Genomic DNA, 9,329 nt, shown 5'->3' with positions numbered 1-9,329 from the left:
ACAGACACTGGGGTGGTGGGGGCTTGCCCGGGGTAGGAATGGCTTGGGGGGGGGTGTCAATTGGGGAAAAAGGAGACATATGTACAACTTTAGACAATAAATAAATAAATAAAGTGTGGGGGGAAAAAGATTAATGGTAAAAAAAAAATAATCGTCAAAAAAGACTATTAAAAACCAGCAAACCAGTTTTCATGAAGAAAACCCATCTTTATGGAAAGGGGTATTTGAAATAAGTTTGAAAAGCAAAGTCATTTCCCCCCTCAGGTCTTTCCCTGACGATCACTTCCAAGGTCACTCCAACAGGTCTCCCAACCAGAGGCCCCGGCCAGAGAATCCACAGCTCACATTCTCCAGAACGAGCTCACATTGCAAGAACGGTCCCTTTCTTCCCCCCCCCCACCCCCCCCTCCAGATCAGAGGCCCTTCATGTCTCTTCATGCTTTTCCCCTCCTGGGTTGACTTTTCTCAGCTCCTAAGGCTCAGAGTTTTCCACGCTCACTGCTCAGAGGGAAGAAGTGAGGATGGGAATACACACCGAGCCTGGGTAACGGCACAAGTTTCCCCAGCGAAGACCTGGAAGCCTGTTCCAACTCAGGCTGAGCTCAAGCTGTGGGCTCTCGGGCACAGAAGGCCCTGTTCGAGGTCTGAGGTTTATGAAGACAACGCTGTGTGCAGCACATCTCGCCGTGGCTTGGCCGAGTGTTCAGGGGCGTTGAGCAGTCACTTGTGAGCAAGCACAGCCGGGCCTCCCGAGCAAACACAGCTTGGGATCCGTCTAATCAGCGAGGCCGGAATCCGGAACCACTGTTTCCCTTAAGCCCATGGTGCGCACCAGCCCCGTTAGCGCTTGTTTGCCTTGGAGGAGACCTGTCTTCCTGTCCTCTGAGGGGAAGGCCAGGAGTGATGAGCAAAGTGGGGCGGCCATCCAGTGTTCCGTCCACCCCAGGTCCTGGGAGGGGATGGGGACATCTGGGTGATGGGGCTGGTGTCAGAGCAATGGCACCGGGGCACAGTCCTGCTGGGGCTGAGGCTGAAGTGCTGAGGGATGGACGCTGGCACTTCAGGTCTCTGGGGAACTGCTGCCCCACGGTACCACACGGGGAAGGGCAGGGGCTGCCTGGAGTGCTGGGGCCTGCACAAAGCTTTAAAATGTCCAAGAGTCACAACTGACCCTTATTGGGACCTCTTGCTCGCAAGGCCTGAAGCAGACTTAGGTCTCAAGCTCTGCTGGTCAGAGAGGGTAAGAACTGCTCCCCAAGTCACACAGAGTGTTAGTGGCGGGACTGAGAGAAGCCCCTCATGGAGCCACAGCTTCCCAGAGCCTAGAGACACTTAGATTCACACTGGCTGACCAGCAGAGGTGCCCAAAAGGACACACTGCTGTCTCCTCACTCCTAGGAAGACCTGCTGGAACACCAGCGAGCATGCCCAGCTGAGAGGAGAAATCACTCCGCGGTAACCAAATATTCAACGAAGCACCTACTGGACCCAGCTGATTTGAAGGCGAGAAGAACATGCCCCCAGGAATGGGTGGTGCAGCAAGGAGATGAGACCCCGATGCTAATCCACCACTAGTGGTAGTGAGACGAAGAAAGTCTGCATCTGGAACCACAGACGGGGCTGAGGAACCGCTGTGAGCCACGGGGCCGCTCAGGGCCTTGGCACGCTCAGCACAGCATGGGGATGAAGGTGAGACACCCCTGCTGGAACGGCACGGTGGGCCTGCAGATCCAGCTGGAGGTCTGAGTGGCTCCTCCGGTTCCCATAGCAGCTGTGATGAAACTCCAGGAGCAAATGCAGGCACAAGCCCTGCCCAGCGCCATGCCCAGGAGGAGTGGCCCCGACTGTCACCGTGGATGCTCAGCTACAGAAGGCCAAACGCCCCACCCTGCCCAGGCTCCTCTCAGGGTGTGGTGGTGCCTCGGAGACCAGCCCTCATCCAACCAGCCAGCTTGTGAGGTTTCTGTTTCGACATGGTTTCCTGCTTCAGGGAGTCCGGAACAGTGAAGGTGACCCACATTGTTTGTCTCACCCCCAACGCCACACAGCCACGACCATCCATCTCCGTGGGCCTCTGTAAATCCTGGTACAGCCCTGGCCATGAAGGGTTGGCCATCCCAATGGGCGAGGCCTCTGACCTGCCACAGGATGGCCTGGCCAATTCTGAAGCCTGGTGGCCCACCAACTGCCCCCGGTCCCTGCTTTCTCCACTGCCCCCTGGAAGGACTGGTGATGAGCCTGACCATGCGTGGCACAGCCAGAACAGGAGATTGCACCCATGCCCTCCGGAGGGGTGTGGTGCCCTTCTCTAAAGCATCAGCCTCTTCTCACGCACCCAGGGAGCAGGCGTGTCACCCAGCCTGCTGTTCCCCAAGCCCAGCTGGCCTGGACACCTTGGCCACGTGGACTTCCTCCCACACCTGCTGCCCCAGAGCTGTGAATGCTGTTGGGCAGGGCTGGGAGTTTGCCATCACTCAATCCCACAACCAGCTCTGGAGCGCGGAGTGCCTGACCGGGTGTGGGCCCCAGAGGGCCTCATGGGGAGGCACTGGGGACGAACGGAGGACAGGATGTTGGAGGAAGAAGCTTTGAAGGGTTCGTCCAGGCAGATGGAGCTCAGAGGGGCTTACAGCAGGGATGGCGGAGGCACTAAGCCATGGCAAGGCTGGAGGAAGAAGAGGAATGACACGGCCCGTCCTGAACAGGTGCCAGTGAGAAGAACAGCAACGTGAAAAAGCCCAGCAGGTGGCCGGATACAGGTCACAGGCATGGAGGGCACAGTGGGCACAGCAGAATTCTGGAGAGTCCCGATATTTAGGGGATGTTAGGAGAGTAGCCGGGAAAGATGTGGGACCTCAGAGTAGCCCAATCTCCTGTCCCCCACAGTGACAGCCTGTGTGGCCAGGACAGTCTCAGGTTGTACCTTCTGCTGAGGGAACCCCAAGGAGCCACACGCACCCTCCGCTGGACCTGAAGGCCCACTGTGCCCACTCCAGCCTCTGGCGCCCCAGTCCTGTGACCCAGGTGTCCAAAGTGCCCCAGTGTTCTCCTCACCCCCTTACTTCCAGTCCAGTGGATCCCCACACATTCTCCCCCCAGATGTTGCCCTCCAAGCCCTCTTACTGATACCAATTGCCCATCCTCTGCCTCTCATTTGACAACCCAGACAGAACTGAGTACTTTGGCCCCTCCCTTCACCAAGTGGAGACCATCCTGCCCCACTCCCCTGGCCCCCAGGGACCGGCGTACACACACACACACACACACACACACACCTCCAGGCTGTCCCCACCATCCACCATAGCATCATCATCAGTCTGGATGCCTCCTTGATCACTTGTTCATCACCTCTGCCCACCAAGCATACCCTCTTCCTCTATGCTCCATCCCTGGGGGCACCCTCAATAATTTCAATGACCACAATGAGGGCCTCACGTTGGCCTCAGGGTTCTTCAAATCCCATTGGAGCTACCCACTCAGTTCCATCCTCCCCCCGTGAACATTGCCACCAAGAGGCACTCTTCCAGTGACAGGGAACTGAGACAGACACCCTCCGACCACAATGCCCTGCCCTTCCCCACTCTCAGCCCCTTGGGGACCTCTGGGGTCCCTCTTGCTGGTTGAGAGCATCAGTATCTCCTGGATTCTCCAGGCTCCTGGGCTGTCCCCACCCCAGCACCTCACCGCATAGGAGAATAGGGCAATGCTGAACGCTGCAGAGGGTGAGAACTTGGAAATGCTGCAGGAGGCGATGAGACCTCTGGGAATGTGAGTGATGGAGACTGAGGGGGGCGGGGGGGGGGCGGCACTTAGCACTGGGGACGCCATGCACAAGAGGGAACAGAGACAAGGAAGGCAGGTGGCACCTTGCAGCCAAGAATAGGCAGGGGGATGGCTAAGCACATCTATATGCCAAGGGAAAGGAAGGTGAGTGCCAGAGGAGGAGAGACTGAAGAGAGAAGAAATGTAGGATGAATAGCAGGGTGGGACACTGGAGGAATTAGAATCACTATAATGGCTAATACATAGTGAGTACTTACTATGTGCTAGGCCCTTAGTGTAGCAACTCATTTAAAGTTTGTTACAAACAAATGAAGGGAGTACCATTATCTCTAGGTTGTAGGTGAGGATAATGTGGTAGTGACATATAAAGCAAGGTCCCAGGAGCCAGGCAAAGAGTTTGCCAAGACAAGGGGAGTCCTGGGATGCATCTGAGACTGGAGGATGGACAGAGAGGTTCTAGGTGGGAGTCAGGAATATTGGAAAAGCTCATTTTGGGTGAACTTGGAATCTCAGGAAAGTAAGAGGTAAAGTCATCTGTGGAGATAGAGGAGCTGGGGTACAAATACGGCTGAGAAAGAGAACTCGTGTACAAGGGCCATGGGAAACACAATAAGGAATCAATCAACAATGAGTGAAAGGATCTTCCTAGCATCAAGGGCGTGAGTGGAGTCAGGGCACCCAGGTATTGAGAACAAGAATGTGTCTTCTTTATCTCTATGTTTTCAGGGCCTGGCACGGACGTTCGATTCACAGCGGGCCTTTGAGAACCCTTACGTTTCAAATGGATGAATGAATGAGTGGGTTAAAGAATGAATGAACGAAGGGATAAGAGACTGTCAAATCAGATGGCAGAAATTTGAAAGAGGGGACTGTTGGATGAAGGTGGTGAAACAACAGTTCAGAGAGGCAGCTGGGGGAGATTGTGCCCTGGGCCCTGTGAGCTGGAGCCAACAGGTCTGCACTGGAGGGAACCAGGTTCCCCTCAAGGTGAGGGCAGAGAAGGCAAGACAGGAAAGTTGGCCCCAACCGCCCATCCGTGATGAGATGCACATCCGTGATAAGATATGTGTGACAAAGTTAGCGATGAAGGGCCCAGATGATCACCTGATCCAGGGGTGCCTGCAGCCCTCCTGACATGCCCTTCCCAGCACTGGCCCTGGAAGACCCCCTGGCTTCCAAGCACAGGGGCCCGTACATCACTGCTGGAGAGCAGCTCAATGTGGTGGGAGCCCCAGGACCCCACCAAGAGACCGCAGGGCCTTTAGCCAGAAGGCTGGGCCGGTGAGGAACCACAGGCAGTCGGCCTGGCCTCCTAGGCCAGGCCTCAGCTCAGCTCCACAATCCTGACCTTTCCCTGAACTGAGGCTGAGGGAGGGACTTTCATCAGGCTGACGACAAAGCCAGAAAGAGTCACCTTCAGAATTGGCTCGCTGCCCCCAATGGCCCCTTGGCACAGAGGAGAGAGTGCCCAGGACACATGCCGGGTGCTTTCCGGGACAGTGAGCAGAGCACAGGCATGTGCGTAGAGTCGTGGGGAGGGGTATGTGTGGAATTTAACCTTGTGTCCGGAATAAAGCTCTATCAATCCAGCCCAGTGCCCTTCACCCTCACAAAAGGGTGTGTTCCGGCCCACGAGTGGGACCTTGGAGAGACTACCTGGGCGTGGTTGACTCTGGCACAAAGGCAACCCAGCTGCAGCAACGAATGTTACTTCTCAAGCCCAGAAAAATATCACGAGCCCTCACATTCCATCTAAGCTGCCCCTGCTCACTGTCCTAAACATCTGTGGCAGGGGCTCAGCCGAAGGTAAAAAATACCTTCAACTTGCCAAACTGACACAAACACTGAGGACCTTCCATTTGTCAGGCCCAGAGCAAGGCACCATGGGAAACAGCAGCGGGTCAAACACAGGCCCTGCCTCTCGGGGCAGCTGCACTTCTCAGGCCTCAGGTGCAAGGGAATCACCTGGGATCTTGTTAAAATGCAGATTCTTATTCAGAGCTCCCAGATAATGTTGATGCTGCTGGCCCAAAGAACATAATCCAAAGAAAAAAGTAATTCTATCCTATATAATAAAAGCCTAATATACTAAGTGCCCGGTTGTCTGGTGACTGGTCGACTGTTCAACCAATCAAAGTGTAATATGCTAATGATATGCTAAGGCCGCTCAACCACTCACTGTGACGTGCACTGACCACCAGGGGGCAGACGCTCTGACCAGTAGGTTACCTTGCTGCTGGGGTCCGGCCAATTGGGACTGAGTGAGATGGGTTGGACATGCCCTGGAGCCCTCCCGTGGTGCCTCCCCAGATGGCCAACCTCCTGCATCCCTCCTTGGCCAGCCGGCCCTGATTGGCCCTGATCAGGACTGGGCGAGACAGGGCTGGACACACCCTGGAGCCCTCCTGAGGTCCCTTCCTGGCCCTGATGGTGCACTGGTGGGGTCCCTCGGCCTGGCCTGCACCCTCTCGCAATCTGGGACCCCTCAGGGGATGTCGGAGAGCTAGTTTCGGCCCGATCCCCACAGGCCACCCAGAGGGACCCCACCTGTGCACGAATTTGTGCACCAGGCCTCTAGTTATTCTTATAAAGAGGTAAAAAACCATAAGGGTAGCAATGATATCATTTTGTCCTGAAAATGGCTATAAAATAGGTAGCATAGCCACTTGCAAATTTTATATGAACATTATGCTGCTAACTGCACCTTCTCACTTTGTCACAGTCTTGGGTGGGGGAAGGAGGGACCACTGGGAAACGCTTCCTTGAAGCAGCATGTTTAACGTTTAATGTGCCAGGAGGGAGGGCCCAGCTCTGCCACCTCCCATCCCCAGGGAGTAGCGGTCAGTCTCGGGTGCAGGGGAGGCAGGTGTTTATTCGTTTTCCATTGCCATGAAGAACATACTGGTGCGTGATGGGGTTAAGAATGCGGGTTCTGGGAGCGCACTGTCCAGGTTCAAATCCTGGTCCTCGGCTTACTACCCGGGAAAAGGTCCTAAAGCTCTCTGCGTTCAGGCTTCCCGTATGGAAACAGGGCTGTTGGGAGGTTGTTATGAGATAATGCAGGTAAAATGTCCAACACAATCAGAGGAGATGATGGGAGCTGTGGACACGTCACGTTCCGTGAAAAGCAGTGTGGATTCTCTGTGGCAAACACACACGCTTCCCACCTTGCTATGGAGGCAGGGGGCCCTGAGCCCAGTTCACCTGGCTCTGCACATGCCGTCAGGGTGAACTTGGACATGTCACTTCCCTTCCCAGGGCCTCAGTTCCTCCATCTGTTAAATGGATTGACCAGCCCTAGACTCCTTTTCTGTTCTGAAAGCCTATGGTTTTATGCCCAGAGTGATCACTAAACTCCAATAATTAATCTCACTTTAAATTAGCACCAGTGTGTGAGCACAGTACTCATTTTTCCCCCCAGTTACTTTTGTTTCAAAAACCCATTTCTGGGTATCCACAAAGCCCCACCATTTTTTGAGCCACAATCTGTGAACGGTGACAACCTGGCAGAGTCCAGAGTGTATGTGGCCAGACCACTGCGATCCTTGGGCTCATTTTGACCATCCGATGGGCTGGTTCATGCACCCAGGGAGTCTCACCCTTTGGCTGTGGTGATGACACAGCCACTGTGAGCACTAAGCTGGAATGCAACACAGGGCAGCTGAGTGGGCTGGCCTCCTCCTCCGACCCAGGGCAGGCATCTCATCCACCTCTGCTTACTGTGCCGCTCCCACAACCGGCCTCCTGCAGCTCCATGACACCCCAGGAAGCGGAGAGACCCTTTGTGACTTTTTAAGCCTCTCCTCACCCCTGTGCCAATACACACGGGCAGCTGCCTCAGAGGTCATTTATATAAATAGAGCACACCTGAGCGAGATGTGCCTGACCTCCAGCCCACCCACTCATCCAGCTCGTCCCAGCACACCTGGCGTCCCCACACAGCTGGCTGCTCTGCACACGTGAAGCCTCACAGCTGGCCAATCCATGTCGCCATCTTTGCTCTTTTTCTTTTCTTTTCAAGAAGAAAAGAAATAAAGGAATAAAATCCACAGAGCAAACGATCCTGCTGACAGGCCGGCTCCGATCACAGTCGTGCTGGGCTGGACCAAGGAGCAGCACTACCAGGGTTTTATGGGAACCGTCTGGTTCGGAGAATGAGCAGCTCCTCGGAGGTGGCCCGGCGTCTCAGCTGCTCCTCCACGCCCCGGTCACCGGGACTGAGGCGCCTCCTTGGACTCTGAGCACGCCAGGGCCTCAGCAGAGGTGACAGACCTGCAGTGGGGAGTCTACGCAACTCCAATGAACAAGCTCAGCCGTTGAGAGCAGGGGCTGTCAGGCCTGGGCTCCCACCTCAGGGCTGCCCTTCTAGGGGTGGGCCAAAGCCAGTGACTTAACGCGCTGAGCTGTGTCACCTGTACAACGGAAAGAGTGAAATCTTTTCTTAGGGCTTTTATGAGGCTTAAATAAGACACTCTATGCCAAGCGCCAGGGGAGAGACTGGCACAATTATTAATTCAAGAAATACTTCCTGAAAACCTACTGTGCTAGATACCTTTCTAGGCCCTGGGGACAACGCCAAGTAAGAAAGACAATTATGACTCCTTCCCTCCGGCAGCTTAGTGTCAGGAAGCGGGTGGGGGCCTGCAGACAACAGGCAATCATGATTCCGGGTGGTAAGAGACGGGATAGCACAACAATGGGGAGCATTGAGACCCCAAAAGAGACTTCTCACCCAGTCTTGGGGCTTCAAGGAAGGTTTCCTGGAGAAAGTGGTATCTAAGCCCAGACTTGAAGATTCAGGCAGGTGAAGAGTGGAGGTGGTGATGAGAGAGCCCAGCACTGTAGGAGATGGGCAGTGGGCAGTGGGCAGGGGCCAGACCAGGAAGGGTCCTGTGAGGGAGGGCAGGAGACTGACCTCGATGCCGAGAGTAACAACGGGGCTAGAGCAAGGTGGCTCCTGTGTGAGGAAGGTCACTGGTTGGGGCAGGACGGCTGGGAGGAAGCAGGGCTGGGAGCAGCAGGACAGGCGGGAGGCTGCTGTAGAGTCCAGGGAGCGGGTGGTCTGAGGATGGAGGGAAGTGCAGGAAGGGGAGCCGCAGCAGGCTCGGGACCAGATCCTGAGGACCACGGATGGATATAGGGATGAAGGAGGATACGGGGCTCCAAGCTGGGGTTTCTATGCTTAGTGCTCTAGAAACGGCATAAATAGAGCAGCTGTTTTAATCATCATCACTGACCTGCACAGTGACACTGGCCAGGCCACTCACCGCCAGGGCCTCCTCTCCCACCTGGGTTACCTGTTCAAAGTTGGCATGAACATCAGATGCTAGCACAAGCCACTCCCTGAGGAAAGTCACTAGAATCCTCTGAAATAACAGCAGTTCGGCTGGCACCCGGGGAGCCCTTCTTCTGGAATTCTCCGGCTGTTCAGGCAGCCTCCCCTCCTCGAGGTTCCTGCGCCCTCTCTCTGCCTTTCTCCCAAGGCAGCTCTGCTGCTGGACGGCCGACTGAGGAAGAAGCGCCTGCCCTGGACCACATCCAAACTA

General features: G+C 55.4%; 1 protein-coding gene across 1 annotated transcript in view; it reads right to left on the bottom strand.

The window, feature by feature from the left end:
- Nucleotides 1-9,329, bottom strand: part of XXYLT1 (xyloside xylosyltransferase 1) — a 140,100-nt gene that overhangs the window by 7,434 nt on the left and 123,337 nt on the right. The window lies entirely within an intron of this gene.

The sequence above is a fragment of the Myotis brandtii genome, unplaced genomic scaffold, assembly GCF_000412655.1.
Source record: "Myotis brandtii unplaced genomic scaffold, ASM41265v1 scaffold4, whole genome shotgun sequence".
Lineage (NCBI taxonomy): Eukaryota > Metazoa > Chordata > Mammalia > Chiroptera > Vespertilionidae > Myotis > Myotis brandtii.
The sequence above is the reverse complement of the archived record's forward strand: the minus strand, read 5'-3'. Positions and strand labels throughout refer to the sequence as shown.